At 55.7% G+C, this 19791-nt stretch overlaps 1 protein-coding gene across 5 annotated transcripts in view; it reads right to left on the bottom strand.

Annotated features, from left to right (window-relative positions):
- ATOSB (atos homolog B) overlaps positions 1-16252 on the bottom strand; it is a 40209-nt gene extending 23957 nt beyond the window's left edge. For 3 of the 5 annotated variants that reach the window (XM_049795926.1, XM_049795929.1, XM_049795930.1), the window contains exons 1-2: positions 16171-16252; positions 10298-10398 (exon numbers count right to left, since the gene is read on the bottom strand). The gene's annotated coding sequence lies outside the window, so the exon portion shown is untranslated. Of the gene's footprint in view, positions 1-10297; positions 10399-11889; positions 11905-16166 lie in introns of those variants that run through there. The other 2 variants (XM_049795927.1, XM_049795928.1) reach the window with 2 other exon arrangements.
- Between the last annotated feature and the right edge of the window lie 3539 nt (positions 16253-19791).

Here is a 19791-nt window from a genome sequence, read left to right as displayed (position 1 = left end):
ACCATCCAAAGCTCAAGATGGAAACTAGCTGTGTCCTGTTTCCACCTTGCTGTGGGAAGGGAAACAGAGGTTTCTGCCATCCGTCCCTTCCCTAGCTTCTTTTGCTGGACCCTCTGGTGCTGTACTCCACAGGGCACCCTGAGCAGATGACGTTAAGCAGAGGGGCTAAGAAAGCAGCTAGATTAGGGCCTTCCTGCTTATCTACACATGAAAAATCCAGTTTTAGCTTGGGCAGGCACTGAAAAGCCAACTTCCCTCTTCTGTCAAGGCAAAATATGCCTGCAGGCGCCCGGGACTGTCTCCTCTTCTGCATTTTGGAGAGACTCTCCCTTGCAGGCACTGCCTTTTACCCTCTGCAGCCTTCACAGACTCACAGCAGGTTGGAGAGGCCCAAGTGCTAGCTACACCAGTGACATTGCAAATTTAGGTGCTGGGGGGATGGGGGGGGGATGCAAATGCCATGCGGGGTGGGGCGTTGAAACAAAACCAAACCACCCAAAAATCCCAGGGCAGAAGGCCTGCACAAAGCCTACAGTCCTGGCCTCCTGGCTCCCAGCCTTGTGTTCAACACTCATTCATCTCAGTATACAGCTCCAGTTTTCACTCTGGTCTTAAAGCTCCCCATGAAGTTGCTCTCACTGACTTTCACAATTTCTTTTCTCTCTGCCCCACTTCCAGCAGGGACCTCAACCGCTGCTGCCTCCCAGCAAAAGGGTCTCCATGACCTTTGTAATTCAACACACTGGGAAAGGCTCAATCCATTCCCTCTATTCCTAGCCCAACACAGACCTTAAAAGCCCTCTTTGTTCCTGCTACAAACCCTATCCCACAACCGTGGCTTAACCCTTAGGGCACTACCTCAAATAAAGAGTGCTTCACAGAAGCAAGGCAGGTTGCAGCTTCCATGGGAAGCTGGACCTACCCTCCACCTACAAAAGAGCTGTGCTGACAACCTGCTGGTGGCTTGCAGGACGCATCAGATACACACAATGGGGCAGGAGGGGGGAGATGTATCTGATGCATCCTCCTCATCAGTACAATCTACTACCAAGACGTGCACGTGGGGACCCTGCACCCCACACTGCTGCAGCGACACGGGACATAGGCTGGACTTTATAGTCTCCTGGTTGTGCTCTGCCTGCCCTCAGTTCAGCAGGTTTATTACAAAACACGCTGCATGCAGGCAGATGTAGGGCCGCAAGGAAGGAATAGGGGTGAGGAAGGAAGCAGGTGGGACCGGGCACTCCTCTTGTCACTCCTGCAAGGACTCCTCTGCTCCTGCCCCCAGGTACAGCCATTGCTCCATGCCCAGGTGCACAGCGAGGGACGCCACGTCGTTACCTCTGCAGCCTGCACGTAGGCAAGAGCGCAGTGACAGCACTCCCGACTCTTGCCTTATCTGAGATAAGCTCAGACCCATATCCTGAGCAGCAGCTCATAAATCACACGTTGTAGGAGGCAGTGCCACGGGATTGTCCATAATCATATGCCCTGCCCTGCACATGGTAATGAAGAGGGGATGGAAGGTGCAGCCAGCCCCCCCTGCCCTAGCATGATCCCTGGCACAGGAGAAGGCAGTATGGAGCAAGGGCTGCTTTGCGGCACCTAAAAATGCCGGCTCTGCAGCTGGGATGGAACAGAGCTTCCCTGCAGCACCCTGAAACACCAGCTCCACAGCAGACAGAGCAGGCTTGCACCGCTGCACCCCAAAACACCACCTCTGCAGACAGGATGGGGTAGGGCCACCTTGCAGCACCCCAACACGCCATTTCCTACCAGCTGCTGTAACTTCCCCTCTGCCCCTTTCCGGACCCACTCCACCCTTCCCTGCTCCCCAGGCCACTGGGAAACTGAGTCACGGCGTGCTGTCCCTACCCTGCGGAGGGAGAGTGGGTGGGCAGACCGCAGCACTGGGCACAGCATGGGAAGTAGGGCAAGGGTGGTAGTGATGCCTCCGAAAACCTCAGCGATGGGGAGAGATAAAGATACCCACATGTCCTATACTAAGCAGCTATCTGAATTACGAGCCTCCTCCGTTCCTACTTTTTTCGAAGCAGAAGTTGGCCCCACTTTGCTGCTGGCCATATAGACTGTACCCAGCTCTGCTAGGTTACATCTGGCCCTGTGGAATGACCCACGCGCTCTCTGGCACCAGAGCGGGCAGGGACATGCAGGGCTCTGCACCAGATACATGTAACTTAGCATGACCCAGAAAAGAAAGGTAGTGCCACATAGGAATAAAAAAAAATAAAAAAAATTAATTAAAGACCCAGATAGAGCATTATAAAACAGAAGAGTGGCCTGGCATCCAAATGGCTGGTAGGGGACTGGATGCTTCCTTGAGAGCAGGTCGTTGCATTCTTTAAAAGATTTGTGTCTAAGTAAAGACTTGGATTTTCTGGTCCAGCTCTAGGAGCTGATAAGATTCCAGTTACTGACCTCAGCCTCTCTGTTTTTACCACACACCTCCAAAAACCCTTTTGAGGGCCTCCTTACTAGTTAAACTTCCCAGGACCAGGCCCATAACAGTGTTCACCCACACCAGCATCTTTTAAAATCCCTGTATCCGGTGTGATGGCAAATCACCACCCATCTATCCACCTTGCAGGCAGAGAAGCTAAAGCTAAAGATTTGTTCACTCAGGCTTCAGGTCAGACGTCTCACTAATGTTATTAAAGTTATGGTTTCTTTACTGCTTTTCTCATGGTCACAATGAGGTTAAGAGCCCTGCGTTGTCCAGTTCAGCTGGGCCACCGAATGGGAAAGCAGAGCTCAAGCTGGGGAAAATGCACAGCTGCTATGCACTGCTCATCTGCAAATCTCCTGGCATCTTTCCCTAGGCTCCTGTCTCTTGGTTGCCTCACTCCACCTTCCTAGGGACTCTTTGAAAACAGACCCTTTCATCCCTCCTCAGTAAGCCTGTTCAGGTGGTATTTGCTGTTGTTGTCATGCAAAATACAACATTATTGCCAATACCCTTGCCCCCACTCTATCTCCCAGGACAGTATAACAGTAGATTAAACTCATTATCTCCTATCACTTTATGGCACAATCTTTTCAATTCTCTGTTAACACACATCTGAGACATATCGAGTTTCAGGCAGGCTCACTCCAAAGGAAAATCCCTGCTCTTTCCTTACAAGGATTTGCACAAGCAATACCTTTTCAGTAGCAAAAAAAAGCTCAAACCAAACTGACATCACCAACAAAAAAAACCCCCAAACCAAGAAACACTCCAAAAAACCTACTTGGAGGTTCCCTTAAGGACGGAACTTGACTTTTCTTTCCAGACCACCACTTTGATTAGACCTTTCCCAGGTTCTGGAGGGTAGCATTCTTGCTACGGCTCACACTGGTGCAGCTCCATCAGCAACGTTTGGAGCCATGTAGTGAGGAGGCTTTCAAGGGCGAGATGCCTTTCCCTTCTCAAAAGCAACCAGCACATGAACACAGGCATTTCCTGGTAAACTGTTGCTCCTTGCTTCCAGCCTCTGCTACAGGGGTGGCCTCCGATAGCAGCCTTCCTCCGGAAACACCACTGCGTTTTGCTCAGTTACTCTAACAGTATGATATTGTAGGGAAACAGAATTAAACAGAGCTGTAATCTATAATAAATCATTCCTACTGAGCTGCCAGGGAGATAGCTCCACAGGAGAAAGAGAGGAGCTCCAAGTCTGTTTCCTCAACAAACCTAAGCCATGAAACAGCCTTTTGGTTACAGGGAACAGGCACAGCAGCAAGAGGAGCACTTTAAGGGTGGCAGATTGATGCCACCGATTTTTGTGTTCTGTCTATCCAGATTTGTCACATGGCCAGGGCAAATCATTGCAAATACCTCAAGATCCCAGACTGTGAGCCCAGGAGAGGGGTCAGCAGACCACACCCAGAAAAAAAGCCTGAGAATATTCTAGTTCCTCAAAACCTGCTCATATTTTCATCTGTTGCTGCTCCTAGAAGATGAATTGAAAGCAAAGCTCAGACCTGCTTCTTGATGCCATAACTGCTTTATTTTGCTGGCAGCCACAGCAGAGAGGACCTTGAGAATTACCCTCTTTGTCCACCACTGGCCCAGCTATGCTAATCTCATCAGTAACACAAACACTGGTACAGAAAGGACTCGAGTGACTGTGCTAACCTGTCTGCACTATACTCTCTCTACACAGCTACAGCACTGCTGACTGGCAGTGAGAAAGCCCCAGTGCACAGAGTCCAGGCATTTTCCCCCCGGTCTGAGTTTAGCAAAGAGTTGGCTCTTGCAAGCTATTCTTTATGCATCTTCCAGACAGGGCAATCTATACAGCACTGCTCGGCTCAACTATTTTCGCACAATTTAGGGAATGCAGGTAGAAGCACCCACCGAGTCAAAGCTTCTTCTTGGTCCCAATGATCCATAATCTCTCTGCTGAAATCCCCAGCGCTTTTTCGGCCACAGCAGCGTTAAGGTTTCTTCTGGTGTCCAAAAGGACACTGGCCATTTTTTCAGAGTGACACTGCTTAGGATGGTGCCTCCATCTGACTACTAGCAGGTATGCATGTCCCAGACTTGCCTAAGGCGATGGCAGCAGCAAAGTGCAGCAGCACGTAACCCACACAGTACTTTCCAAACTTCAGCGCCGCAGCTCAGCCAGGAGGAAATCTCTCTTGGCTGCCTCTCTCTAAATGCTTATTCCAGCACTGCCTGTGTTAACTCCTCCCCAAATCGGGAGCAGAGTATGTGACCCCACAGCCTTTGGGCTTTTCCGATCCTTTGTGTTGTGCTTAAAAATGTGTAGTGTGAACAGGCAAGACAGAAAAAGAGGGAGCAGCACTTCAAAGATGACAGTTATAACTCAGCAGATCACAGCGCCCAGGAGCTTGAGTCTTGGGCAAGGATCTCAGCATGCGAGGTGCTGTACAAACGGCAAAATAGAAAACACCCTCTGCCCTAGAAACCAGCAATTCATACCCCAACACACACACATAACCCATAGCCTTAACGGCTAGGCTCTGCATCCACTCCATCATATTTCATAGCACATCTTGGGGCCTCAGTCCAGAGGAAAGATGAGAAATAAGAGGCTGTGAAAGTGGGGTCAAAGGGAACTATGGTTTGGCTCAAGGGATCCTGACCATGCTCCGCCATCATCTGTACCCATAACATACTGTAACACCAATTCTCATACCAAGTGCTGAAGGTCACATACATGAAGAGCAGTGCTCGAGCTACTGATGTGAAATTGCCTTCAGTGTCAAGTACCAGTGTCCCAGCTTCCTCCAGGGAAAGGCAGCTCCAGCTGCGAGTGCAGAGTAAGCTGTTACCTTCTGAAAAGGGAAGGAACCTGTCGGGAAGCAGGAGGGAGGAAGCACACTGCTGTCTGCTGCAGGTGGCTTTTCCAGAGGCTCCATGTTCCAGCTTCCACCTCCTTGTTTGCTCTCCCTCGGGAACAGTAGAGTCTGGAGTCCAGGGAACATTTTACAAAAAAAGTGTAGCCTATTTGGGATTTTTAAGGTGACTGGAACTGTAGCACTGGACAGTCTATACAGATCTTATAATCACCCTAAATCAGAGATGGATGCTATGGCAGATCAGAAATGGTGAAACGGTTTTCAGAGGAATTTCTGAGGCTTTGTACCCTGGTTCAGAGCTGGATGGAGGGGTCACAGCTCAGGCAAGGATCATGACATTTGCAAGCGCAGGACCAATTGGGCAGCTCACAGACAGGCATCCTTTCCCCTCCACTTTTGCGTGAGCATCCTAGTCCCAGACAAACTCTGGCCACAGGCACTACAGCAGTGTGTGCCACCCAATGGCAACTCCACACGTCTGGCTTCAGAGCATCCTCTGTAGGTGGCACAGGTTCCTTCCCCTCTTGTTCTGGGCTGGGCACGGAGCTGTGGGCAGGGCATTGTAGCTCACTGCGAGCACTGACCTTTGAGAGGTGTAATGAGAGAGGTTTACAGCTCACACAGCCATCCATGTTGAGACGGGCAAACTGTGCTTGCTGCCAGCTGGTCCCTTCCCCCCTGGCTCGCATCCATGGCTTTAGGCACATCGTGGATGACAGGTCAGGTCTCAGTCATGCTCACATTATGGCCAGGCTGGAGCCGGCTTCCTGACCTGTTCTCTCTGCACAGCGAGCGGCACCATGTTCCCTGCTTCCTTCAGCAACAGGAGCCAGCTCTCCACCAGCATCTGGCAAGGGGTCTGCCCAAAGGCAGCTTCAGAAATGTTTAACCTCTCCTTTACCTGTCCAGGGGATGGTCTCAGACCGTATCAGAAGGGTCACTAAAGCATCTGCTCTCCATCAGAGTACAGATACCCCGGAGCAAGACAAACTGGCTGTGCGAGGTGGACAGCACGGTACAGGGCCAGGCATCCTGGGAAGATGCAGGCATGACTGGAGCCACTTGCATTGATTAACTGAGGATAAGCAAGGGCAGCAGAATGACTTGCTTTCCTCCGTGGTACAGTGAGAGGGCTCAGGAGACTGGTTTCTTTCTGGCTGGGCCTGCTCTGCAACTCAAGGCTTCAAATAGAACAAGTCTGCAAACAGGAGCTGCCTGCCCATTCCCCAGCAAGGGGTGAAAGAGAGGAGAAGGACAAAACACCCCTGGCCACCCACCCTGAGGCTGCTGCCTGGGGACAATGGCTCCAGATGCCAGATTGTCACACAGGAGCCCAGCGGTGCTGAGCCCATGGCACGGCTGGGACGGGGCTGCATCGAGGGCTGTGGCAGGTTGCGCATTTGCCCCGGCTGCTCCTCTGTCACGCGCTGCAGAAAGAGCGATGCAGCGATGCTGCCAGCGGTGAGTTGCCATAGCAATCCCCCCAAGCATGCCCTCCTGCCTCCCTCCTTTGTCTCTGCTCCCCCAAGCCTTGCATCCCCTCCCCGCTGCCCCACACATAAAACCTGCTGCACAACACCCAAGAGCCTCCACATGCTCCTAAAAGGCTGTTCATCACCCCAAGGAAGGAAAGGGGGCAGAGGTGGAAACCCACCCCCACAAGCCATCATCCCCACCTGCTTCACGGGCAAGGTGCCTACTCTGGACCCGGGGGCATCACACCCCACTGTACCCAGTCCCGAGATGCGACACAGGAGAGCTGGGCAGCCAGACTTGGGGTGTAGAGGCCCCTCTAGCTGCACTCCCTGTCGAGCTGTGGCAGGCAGGGATGCTTCAACATCGCTGCCTGCTCCGTGGCTGTGACACACAGCCCCTGCCCAGACCAGACCACCACAACACAGCTGCCTACAGGTCAGAAAGCCCTATGAGCTCTTTCTGCCTTCTGGCAGCACCAGGTTTGATGGAAATGGAGGTCCCAGACTCTTCTTGCTGCAGGCTGGCAGGCAGGCATCTCCTAAGTCTCTGTTCTTCAGTCCTAGCCCATTTCCACTTCAGGCAAGTCTGTTCTGCTTCACCAAACCTCACTGTGGCTTGAGCTGGAGACAGGATCCTGCTTTGCTTCCTGTCCTAAAAACTGTTGTCTACTGTTGCTATGTGCTGCTAAATAGTTACCCAACCCAGTGTGTAAGTACAGCTCCTCTCCCTTTCACCTTTCCCACATGGGCACAAGATGCAAGGGGAAGACAAAGGACCCTGCTGAACCACACTCAGGTATGATACCTACCAATATCTTTCAATCAATGAATTTAATGACTTAACAGAATGGATAAAAAAGAACTTCTAAAAGCTCCGCTTCCCTCCACATTCTGCCCTTCCCCAGATCTAGTACGGCCCACCACAACTGGTTACATCACTTGAGGGTTATAGCAGAAGCTAGCAAAGCCTCAGTCCTGATCCAGGATGAGTCAGGGAGCTCAGGAGACCACGCAGCTTCCTTCTGATACCATCAACCATGTCTTAGGCTAAAAATAAAGATGGGCCAAAACTGCAGAGCCACGTCTTGCCTCAACATGAAACTTAGCAAAGCTCAGCGCTAAGCTCAGCGCTGCTGAAAAATCACCTGAGCAGGTGGAAACCAAAAAGTGCAGAGAAGCCAAAAGTCTTGGTTGTACAAACAAGGGAGAGGCCAGGAGGCCTCACCCTGTGCTGCGCTTGGCTGGAGGATGGTGGTGGCAGATGCCAAGCAGCCATCCAGCCGTACAGAGAGGGCCAGAGCTGCGCTCCCATCTCACTTGGCTGAGGACTTTTGAGTATTCCCACACCCAGAGGTTTCACGGAAGACTGTTTTCTGCACTGCATGTGCCCATCCGAGACAACAGGAATGGACTGCTGTGAACAGGAAGGATGCTGCATTTTTGGCAGGAAGAGGCTGGAAAGCTGCAGCCTGCTTCCCACCACACAATGCGTGGGCACCCACAAAGCAAGGTCCAAAGGGTGCTTGGTACTAGGGCTAAAAAAGGGGGTCACGTATACATCTGATATGGCTTAGACACTTTAGGTAAGTGAGGAATTCAAAGTTCTTCCTAATCCCTGGGACGCTATGCCCCAGCAAAACCTTCGCACATGAGGATACAGGACTCCCACATAGCTCTTAGCAGGGAGCCGCAGGATCGCACACAAACAGGAGCTCAGAGGGACATCAGCAACGTTCAGAGACCTAAAATTAGCCTCAGCAGATGATCCTCTGCTCCATTCTTGGGAGCAGCGAGAACCGAACAAGGATCCAGCTGTCCCAACACTCCCATGAACAGGATCTTTGAATGCTCGACCTACTTGCAACAGAGATGGTAGGGCAAAAAGGGGATTCCTTGCATAACTCCAGTGCCAATACTGACGAGAAACCCAGGGCCCCATCTCTGAAGGAGAGGCAGCATTTTCTTGGGGTTTCCAGTGGAAGGAAGACCTACTCCTAGATCAGCTGGTCAGACCAAGGGGCAATGGCAGCCCACACATGCTAAGAGTGGGCTGAAGGATGTTAGGCTAACCACTTTCTGTTGAAGATATAACCTCCACTGTTGCCAGTCTTTGAGTTTGCCAGCAAAGCATTCCATCCCATTCCCAACAGAGGCACTGCAAGTCTGTCCAAGGGTCTGCAAGCTGTACCAGCTTCCAGGTTACTGCCAGCTGCACTAAACTGAACTAATGTGGTTAATTCAGCCCGAATATAAGTTCACTGATACCACCTGGGTTAGGCAATGTGCAAACCAGAGAGAAGAGGTTCATGCTGTGACCAAGTAATGGGAGAAGGTGCTGCATTACACATATACGGGAGATTTGCTGTCCCTGGAGGTATCAAGCTATTTGGCAGCAAACAAGGGGGAAGGAAAGCCTACTTGCTGGTGGGGTGGTGTGAGAAGCAGAGAAGGCCTTGAGGCTAGATAAGCACTGCTAAGCAGTAATGAAAACATCTCATCATTATCAACACTGTTCCCAGCACAAATCCAAAACATAGCCCTGTACTAGCTACTGTGAAGAAAATTAACTCTATCCCAGCCAAACTGAGCACACAGGCACTTCAGAGAAGAGCCACACAGCCTGAGCAGCCATGTGTCCTAAACAGCAGCTTCCCCACATAATGTCTCCTGGCCAAATCGTACCTGAGCTCTGGGGTGAGAGGAGTGCTCAGCCTACCCGCCTGGAGGCACAGTGCCGACGAGGGCTCCCTTCCCAGTGAGAGCACACTGTGCAGGTGGGGCAGGCACTGCTGGATCCCAGGCAGGCACACAAGCATCCAGCCACAGGGACAGGGCGGGAAGCCCACAGCAGTCTCAGCCTGCTCCGGCCTGGCTACCTCTGAGCAGCAAAGGCCTGACCTTCATATTTCTTGACAGTGGCAATATAAAGACTACCAGTCCTCCTGAAACACCTCACTGTCACCCTAAGCCTCATACACCATGGCCAAGGGACTCTTCGAGCTACAAAATCCTGGGAAAATGCAGGCAGAGCTCAACTGGTTCTGATAGAAAGCAGGATCACATCTGCCACGAGCTCTGGGTGAAGTCTCAGCTCTGTTTGTCGAGGTGAAGGACAGCAAGCAGTGGAGACCAGCAGCTGGGAAATGCTCCCGTTCAATATTGCTGCTACATAGAAGGACGAGTGCAGAAAGCAGCACAGACTGCAAGTTCCCAAGGGTTTAAAACACAGTGCCCTTGAGCTCCTGACAACTGTGTGCAGGGTTCAACCGTCTTAACAGCACCAGTCACACACATCCAGGCTCCCCTCACCACACTGTCAGCCAGGTGGGAGGCAGGAGCACCCAGCAAGACTGGTGATGGGAGCACCTCACCTGGGTGACACCTACTCTACAGAGCTGTCCCTACAGGCCAAGGGGAGGAGAGCGTGGGGTTCCCCTGCTTCTTCACACAACCCTGGTGAAGGAAAAGAAACTGGTGATGATTGAACAGGTGCTAACCTTGGTGTAGGGCTGAAGCAGACAGGAAAGGGAGTTCTTAGCAGTCAGGTCTTGTGGTGTGGTCTTGTGGTTTCTTGGTTGGTCCGGCTGTCTTGTGTCACCTGGAAAGACAAGCGCACAGACACACGTTCAGGTCAGCTGGGAAATACCCTACCCATGCAAGAAGACCTTCCCAACGCTGGGCAGGCAGTAATTGCTCATTGAAGCCAAACACGTTAGTGGCCTGTGCACAGAAGCGAGAGACCCCGAGCACCCCAGCACCTTGAAGATCCCACCGTATCTTTTACCAGTGCCGAGGCTGCCCCTCCAGCTGCAGCCCTGACTCACTCCCAGGGTTCCAGTTGTTACCCCAGTTCCCTACATCACTCTGGGTGGGTGTTTTGTTGGTTCCCCAGAGAGGGCTGCTAAGGTCACTGCCACTGTCCCCCTTCCCCAGATTATCAGTGGGAAGTAAAGTCCTTTCTGTCCCCTTGGCTTTGTTCTTCTCCACCTGGGCAGCTGTACGTTGCTCCACCACACAGGCTTTGCCAGTACTCGAGTGGGTGCGCTGGCATATGGTTTATCTGCAAGAACAGACTCTGGCTGTGGTCCCCACAGGCCACCCGCTAAACCACCCCATGGGGACACAGAGCCAGGGCAGGGAGGGCGAAACTCCACTGCTGGAGAGACACTGCTCCCAACAACCCAAAGAGACCAAGCCAAATCCACAGCCGCAGCGTTTCCCAGGCTACAGTGAAGGGGGAAAACGACAACTTAATAGAAATCTCCGAGAGGCCTGCCAACACCGTCACAAAGACGTTGTTTAAGACTCCTCCCCGGGCTCCCACTGCTGTAATCACAGACTACTGGGGATCATGCTGTGTGGGGACTAGGTGCTTGTGCCCAGCAGGTCCTGAAAACCAGGACAACATCAGGCTCCCCAAAACCAGGTCTGACACTCCCCTGGCCACAGGCACAACAAACAAAAGCTGCTTAGGGGCAGTCCCCACTCCCCAGCCTGCCCTCCTACAGGGGTGATCACCCTACAGTACCAACCCACAGCACAACCCAGCTCCCACCAGAGCTGCAGCACCAGCGAGCAGAGTACTGCAGGCAGCCACACTGCCAGTCCCCCAGAAGCACAGCCTTTACACAGTGATGTGGGAAGGCACCCCCATGTTAGCTCACTGGTGCACCGGCCCTTGAAAAAGTCGGGAAGGCACCCAGAAAGTTTGTGCTTAATGTCACCTGCACCTACAGAGCTAGCAGTTCAACCTGCACCAGCGTCCCAGGAGAAGTCCCAGCTGGAAGCTGTACCAGCTAGTCACCAGGGCTATGGTTTTGGTATATTTTTCATACAAGCAGAACAAGCGCCAGTAAATGTAGCATGTGTATATGTAAATACACACATACTTAAAACCCTCCACCAATTCCCTGCTCTACCACACTACCTTTCAGAGAAAGCTTGAAAGGCTCTAAGCCTGAGCAGTGACAAGAATTGCTTTGGACATGGCTGAAGTACTGCCACCCACATACTGCTGCAGCACAGGAAGCGATGGCAGTGTATCTGACAGGGATGGGTTGAAAACTCTCCCCAGGAAGAATGCAATTACCCCAAATGGACTGAGGCCAGGAGATCTGGATTATCACCTCAGCTCTTGCATAAAGGACTTTGCATCTTTGTTCTCTTCCAACAAGAATCACAGGGTTGACATCGGCCCTGGCCCAGGACATGGATTCGTTACTAAAAACCACTTCCAGCTGAATCACTAACTGCACTTTTTGCAGCACACAGGACTCCTTTGGAGGCTTCGCATCCAAGTATTGTTCTACCCTCTCGCTGCTTAGCTGGGGGGTCGTCAGGCCACAACATAGGCGAGTATGACTGCAAACCACCAGTCAGTCCTGAAAAAGCTCTCTGAAATGCAGAGCATGTGAGCTCAGCTGCTCTTCATTCAAGCTGAAGACACTGACAGAAACAGGGGAAAAACATGTTAATTGGCAGCTGTGCGTTCACGAGGCCAAGCAAGGGAGACTGTGATAGAGACTAGCAAAGGGAGGATGAAGATTTGCAAAGACACCTCCCAGTCAAAGAATATAAATTTTAAAGCAAACCTCAAACTTTGTGGGATCAGGTTCTCTAGAGCTTACATTCACCTGGCTCACTTACTCACGAGCAGAAGCAAAATGGAAAAACAAAGGAAGAGAGCTGGTCAGAAAACAGGCTCCAGGGAGCGGAGCTGCCAGGCACTGCAGACAGAAGGAAGCATCAGAAACACGCAGTGGGGTTACCAGGACACAGGGGCCCACACAACCTGATGGAGGAAGGGGGTCCCTGGGACTGATGAGAGGTGGAGAAGCATCAGGCAAAACCCTCCCACGGAAGATTCTCACTGCCAAATAACCTGAAACAACACCCTCCAGAAGCCATCTGTTCACTTACAAATGTCTCCTTTCGGGATTTCTCTCCCGTATTGCCCTTCACACCTGTCCTGCTTCAAACCCGACTCATTAATTCCTCCAGCCATGGAAGCCTCCGATAATTTGATTACAGCTCCATTGACAGTGTGCTGAGGACACCACTTTTCTAACCACTACGGCTTCACTTTTTCTTTCACATCTGTGGTTGCATACCTACAAACGACACGTTTTCTTATTCTGCATCCAGGAAGCGTCCTGTCCCCCAGGCATTGTGCCTTTCCACACACCACACGATGCTGCCTACAGAATGTAGAAGGGGACAAGCATGGGCAGGCCCAGAGCAGTAACGGCAGGTAAAGGCCTCAGGAAGATTCAAGAGTCATTGACTGTCAAGAGTCAGATCAGTAAGTATCCCCTCAAACCACCCTCAGACCCAGAAGCAGCGGGGAAGGTTGGGGCGTCTCTGCCCTCTGCTACTCAGGGTGGCCATGCAGAAATGGGCCAGGGCAAGCAGCTGGCAGCAGACAGCAGGGAGGAAGACCAGGGATGCAGATATGCCTCCCTGCCCTCAGAGGTCCCTCAAACACAGGGAGGGAACTTCCTTTCCTCCTACCGCTCCGCATGCTCAGAAGACCTGAAACTGCCAAGGGAACGGGCTGGGAAAGCTCAGCACGACAGCAGAGGGAGAGTGTTTGGCTGGAAGGCTTCATCTGCCTCGGAGGAAGCCATCAGGAGTGAAACAGCAACCCTATCAGTAAAAATAAAATGATCTGTTATTCCCTAAAGTCCATTTCTGGAGAGGGCAGATGTGAAGAACAGAGCATCAAGAGCTGCTCTACCCAGCTTGCTGCAAAGGCAAGGGAGCAGGGGAGCCTCTCAGCGAGCTGTGCCTCGAATAGCAGGGTTCCCAAAGTTAGTGCAGGGTGGCCCCGCCAGCTTTCCTTCTGGCGGTGGGTAAGAAACTCTCACACAGGGAGCAGAAACAAGGCGGGTGAGTGGCAGAGGTAAAACGGCCCCAGTGCTGCCCCACCTGCGGGCCAAACCTCGGTCCACAAGCCCAGCTCCCCAAGGACCGCAGCTCTACAGCTGGGGTGACAGGAGGGCTCCGCTGTCCCCACACACTCTGGCCACCCCAGGGTCCATAGGAAGGGATGCATTTGGGCCCCACGAAAATTAGCAGGAACCCAGCAAAACGCTGTGGGAGCAGCTGCTGCGGATGAGACAAAGGCAGGTGCTGTCTCCCCTGCGAGAGACACCGTGGCAGCAGAGTCCCACTCTGACCCAAACCCCGTACAAACCTCCCTGCCCACCCAGCTCCCACCGCTGCCGCCCTGCTCTCAGCATAGGCAGGGCTGCCCAGGAGGCTGCAGATGCCAGCCTGCCGCGATGCCCAAACGGGCGGCTGGGCTGCGTGGAGGGAGCTGCATGCTGGGACATGTAGTCCCTACCAGGGCCCCGCCACTCACTCACGCCAAGACCCACACGATACCAATTGCTGCTGCGAAACAAGGCGGTGAGGATGCTTTACAGGATGACTTAATTCTCCCAGTCCTCAACCCCCTTCTAAAACAGAGACCAGCCGAAAGTAACCCTAGTACTATCACATTGGGAGTTTTCTCCTGTTTCACCTGCCAGACCTTGTTCACCTTCTGCATGTGTTAGCAAGTTTGCCGAGACTTTCGTTTGCGGCAGGGTTCAGTCCTGCTCCACTCTCCACAAGGTCCCAACTGCCCCTCTTCGCTAAAGGCTAGCAGACACAATTCAGGTCCGTAAGCAGATCTCAGCTTGCGTGACGCTTTTTAAAAAGGCACTGAGTAGAAGTGACTTTTAAAATGCCCTAAGACACAGCACAGCATTCCTCTACCATACCAGCCGCAAACTCCACGCTCCTTCCTTAAAAATTAAAAGGAGCCTGGAAACCCCGGAGATAAGTCTATGCCCCTGCTACACGTCACCCGATGGATCGTGTTCACAGCCGGGTTGCGAGCAAGCCCACCGCCCCAGCTCCCACGGCGCAGCCATCCCCTCCGCCTTCCCTGACGCACAGCAGCTTTCTCGGGACTGCCAAGAGTACGCCGCGCACCGCCTGCGTGATTCCTGGAGAAGCGGGGTGCCTCGGCCGCAGCAAAACGCTTGAAAACCCCACCGGCTCTGTAGCTGCTGATTTGGGGCCGGTAAACGTGTCTCCCCCACCCCACCCCCCCACCCCACCCCGTGACGGGTCCTTCCACCCGTGGCGGCTGTCACCAGAGGGCAGCAGCCCTCTCGCCGCGGAGGGTTCGCACCCGCTCCCACGCCGTTTTCGCAGCCCCACGGGGCAGGTGCCGGCCAAGCGGGCGCTGGATGAGCCGCGTCCCCCGCTCCCCACCTCGGCGGGTTGAGTGGCCGCGACGCGGGGTGGCAGCTCCGGGTCTCCGGCACGCTCCCACCACCGCCGGTCCCCTCGAACAGGGGGGCTATCCCCGGGGGGACGAGAACCGGCCACCGAGTCCCGGCCGGGGCTGGGTTTGAGCTGATGCCCGGGAGGAGGAGGAGGAGGAGGAGGAAGAGGAGGAGGAGGAGGAGGCCTCATCCTGTCGGCAGAGCTGTGGACAGGCTGTCCCTGGCCATGTCATGGCGGAGAGGACGTGGCCTTGGTGGGCGAGACCAGGGGCAGCACAGCCTCTCCGAGCTGCCGGGGGCCGTGGCGGGGGGCTGCCCGCAGGGATGGGGGGGGGGGGTGTCGGGATGGACGGATGGACACCCCCGAGGCGCAGCCTGCGCCGCCCCAGCCCCAGCCCCACTCCTCCTGGGCAGCAGCCCTGCTCACAGCCCCGCTGTGCCCCCCCCCCGCCAACCGCCCAGCCCCCGTCCAGATCTGCCTCTGCCAGACCTTCCCACCGCAGCCCCCCCTCCCCGAGGCCACACACACCCCCGGGCACCGACCCCCCGGCAAGAGTGGGGGGGGGGGGGGGGCACAGTGTCCCTGCACAACCTCCCCTCCCCATCAAAGCCGCTCTACGGTCACACCGCCGCCTGCCGCAGGCTGACCCCCGCCCCGGCACCTCCCGCCGCAGCTCCCCCCGGTCCCAGCCTCCCCCCCGCGGCCGGTGCCAGCACTCCCCGCTCCAGCCCCTCCCCGGCTCACAGCCCCCCCATCCCGCTCGCAGCCCCCCACCCCGGTACTACCCGATCACGGCCGCCGCTCCCCCCACCCCGGCCGCGGCCCCTCTTCCCCGGTCCCCCGTCCCAGCTCTGGCTCGTCCCCCGTCGCCCCCCCCCCCGCCCTCCTCCCCCCCCGATCAAGGCCCCCAGTCCCAGCGCCCCCTCCCGAACCTTCTGGAACCGGGTGGGGGTGAGACGGGGGCGACGGGGACCGGGTGCATTAACCTCTCCGACGCCGGACAGCCGACCCGTCCCCGTCCCGTGTCCCCCCCTCCCCGGTGCCCGGTTCTGCTCCCGTGTCCCCCCCGGCCCGGCCCGGCCTCACCCACCGCGGCCCCGCCGGACCCAGCAGCGCCCCCTCCGCCGCCGACACCACCACCACCACCACGGCAGCCCCGACTGCTGCGCGGCTCCGTCCGCTCCTTCCGGGTGCCGGCCGGGGACACGCCCCCTGGGCCCGCCTCCCCGGCGCTGATTGGTGCGCTGGGCGGGGCAGGGCGCGGGGCGAGGCGAGCGGTGCGGCTTTGCGGCCAATGGGCGGGCGGAGAGGTGGTGACGCCCCGGACTGAGATCCCGCCCTCTCCCCGCCCCCTCCACGTGCGGGTGTGTGATGACAGCAGGGAAGGGGCGGGCCCAGGCGAAGCGGCTCTTCATTGGCCGCCGCCGGCGGGGGCGGGGCCTGGCTCAGGGCTGGGGTGGGGGGCTGCCACCGCCCCGACCCTTCGCCTCTGCCAGGCTGACCTTTAACCTCTGACCTGACCCCGGCCCGCCAGCAGGGCACCGGGCCTGGGCCCGGCCCCACGGCCGCGACGTGTCCCGGCCCCACAGAGGCGGCCACACCCACCCCATGGGCACAGCGTGTCTCAGCCCCACGGGCGCAGCCCCCCCCCGACCCCACGGGCGCGGCGTGTCCCACCCCACGGCCACACCCACGGGCATGGTATGTCCCCGCCCCACGGGCACCCTTCCCCCACCACCACCCCAACCCCACGGACGTGGCATGTCCCAGCCCCACAGACAAGCGCCCCCCCTCTCCCCCCCGGCCCCACGGACATGGCCTCCCTCTCCCAGGCGGGAGCCCCAGCGTGTCCCCCGCCTCACGGAGACAGAGATGTCCCGAGTGGGGGTGCCCCACGGGCCCAGCCTGCCAGCCACCCACGCAGCTGGGCTGGGAACTGGCTGTGGGTTTTGGACCGGTGGGAGCAGCAGCCCCTGGGAAACGGCTGCTCAGAAATACTGAAGCACCAGGCGGCCCTGGGGCTCTGGGTCTCTGTCACCCACCGGCGGGGACCCTGGCAGGACCCACTGCCCCACGGGGCAGCAGCCTGGGGCTCACCAGCCTGACCATGGGCAGCTTGGGTCGGGGAAGAGACACCTTGCCTTCAGCAATTTTGGGTGAAGCTCAGTAAAGACCAGACCCCGGCCAACTCACCTCGTTCCTCAGTGAGCCACAGCTGCAACGCTGCTCTAAAAATAGCGGGGACCGGTACCGCCAATGATAAATATAACCGAGATCTCGTTTTCTAACGGTCCTAGCGTGCAGCGAGCTGGATGCGAACCGGCAGCGCACCGGCTGCCGAGATCCAACACCCCACTCGCCTTGCTGCAGGTCCGGGGGCATTATTTTCGGAGCTGCTGTCATGGACAAAGACGTGCCAGGTGCTCTCTGGGAATAGCCGTGTGCTGGGGGGGCAGCAGGACGGCCGGTCCTTTCACACCCCTACCCTACACGTGCTTTTCTGCAGGGAGAAATGGCAGCTCAATGTGCTGCTACATGGCTGAGGAGCAGCTGCTGACACAGGACCTCATGTCCTCCTGGGGCCTCAGCCTGTTGTTGTAGGAGATTTCTTGCTAAATGTGCCCTGGCTGTCCCCAGATTCAGGGGTTTGGGCCATTAAAGGTTGTTTAATGTATGGACCATTTTAATTTCTGAGAGTGAGGACGGGAACACATGATCCTCCGGTGCTACTGGTGGTTTAGGAGCCGCTGTCTCGAACAGCACATGTGCAGGTGCTGGTTTCAGGGAGGAATAGCCCAGGAGGCTCAGTTCCCCCCATGCCACTGCTCATCCCTCATGGTGCAGGTTTCCTACGTGCTCCCAGGGCAATATTTAGCTTTTCTGCCCTTTGGCCCTGTGTGTCAGCTCTGCCGAGGTGGCAAGAAGCTCTGGTGTCCAACCGGGATGGGAACAGAGGCTGTGGAAACAAGTGATGGGCTGAAAACAGCTCAGTCCTAATCACACGGTGACTTCCACAGGCTGTGTTTTCCAGCTTAAACTAGCTGGAATGAGTTCAGGGTTAACAAATGGTTAATGAACCATTACTGGCCTGAACGGGAACTGAACTGGAACAACTTCAGTCGCAGCTGTACCCGCCATGGAGCTGAATCCAAAAGATTTGCTGGTTCAGCTCCTCAGCTGCAGGGAAATATGGGCTCCTTTGTACTTGACAAGAATAATACATTTCTGTTTATTGTACGGGCGGCAAAGGATTGATAACACCCCAAGTTATTTACCTCCTGCTTTTGAGTGCTGAGGGTTTGCAAGCGATGTCCCTGCTGAGCACACTGTCCCTTAGCAGCCTCCCCCGATTTTTAAAACACGGTCTAATTCCAGAAACAGGATTAAGGAGCAGGACGTAAAAGCTCCTTTTAACAGTCTGTGTGGGGTGAGGGTGCTCCTGCTCCTCCCGGGCACAGGGCAGGACCTCAACTGTCACCATTTGATGGGGACTGGTAACGCAGGTGGAAGATGACAGTGGTTCAGAGAGCGTCTGGAAAACCCTCCAGAGGCTTGGAGGGGATGGGGATGGGGGAAAGTATGGCATGAGCCGTACTGCTGGCTTGCAGAGGTACAGCCCACCCAGGGCTTGCCAGGAGTGGGCTGCATCCACTCCCTGCAAACCCTGGGGGACCTACCAAGGACTTCACAAGGGTCGGTGAAGGCAAACAGGGAGGTTTAAAGACATTAGGCAGGGCTCTGCACCATGGCTGGCCACCTTCCAGAGGCTCGCCTGCCAGGCAGGCTGGGAGGAGGGTGCTTCTCCAGGAAGATGAGGTGTCCCGGGCAGTGCATGGTGGAACGACGTCCTTCCGTGATGAGCTCTGCTGCCTGCGGGGCTTCTCTTTGAAGGGTGCGCTGGTGAGGTGACTGGGTGCCAGTGAGTTCATCGCTGGGTTAGCTCCCTCCTGGAGCTGCCAGCGCTGCCCTGACCAGCCGGCTGTGGGCTGGGGCCGCTCAGCCTGTTTGCCAGGCTGGCTGCTCCCGCTGTGGGGTGCTGAGCTCCAGCAGGCTGAGGAGCTGACACCAGCAAGGCTCCTGATGCAGTTTTAATTTAATTTAATAGTTTTCATCATGGAAGGGTGACATCCCCATGCACACACTCATTTTGTTGGTGTGGGAGGGTTTTGCAATCACGAAAGTATGCACATCATCTCCCAAAGCTGATGGGGCAAGATGTGCCTCCGTAGGGGTGCTGCCACCCCTGCATCGCCTGCACACTGCCCGCGCTGGCAGGCTGGCCCACACTACGCACAACCTGATCCAAGTCCGTGTAGGTAAAGCAATAAAGGACCTGAGTGCAGAAATGAGCCCGGAAAAACCTGGAGCCCTGCCAGGGAGACATTGCAGGGAATTTTAAAAGGCCCTTGGAGGAAGCTGGTGGGAATCAGCTGTCACGTTGCTTGGAGGCCCCTGGTGAGCTGGGCCGGGCCAGTGGGGTGTGGAGCGGCGTCGGGGCTGGACTGGGCACCCCACAGTGACTCATGGCCTTGTCCCAGCTGGCAAAGGAGTTGGAGAAAGCCCAAGGGGCAGGCGTGCGGGAGGAGCATTGGGTGTCAGTTCCCCTCTTAATAGCGTGCCGTGGAGGCATCTCTTTATCGGGCTGCTGCAAAAGGGCTTTGGCTTTTTTCTCTTTCTCAGCCCTCCACATTCTGCAGAGAGAGACCTTGGC

The sequence above is a fragment of the Accipiter gentilis genome, chromosome Z (genome assembly GCF_929443795.1).
Source record: "Accipiter gentilis chromosome Z, bAccGen1.1, whole genome shotgun sequence".
NCBI lineage: Eukaryota > Metazoa > Chordata > Aves > Accipitriformes > Accipitridae > Astur > Astur gentilis.
The sequence above is the reverse complement of the archived record's forward strand: the minus strand, read 5'-3'. Positions and strand labels throughout refer to the sequence as shown.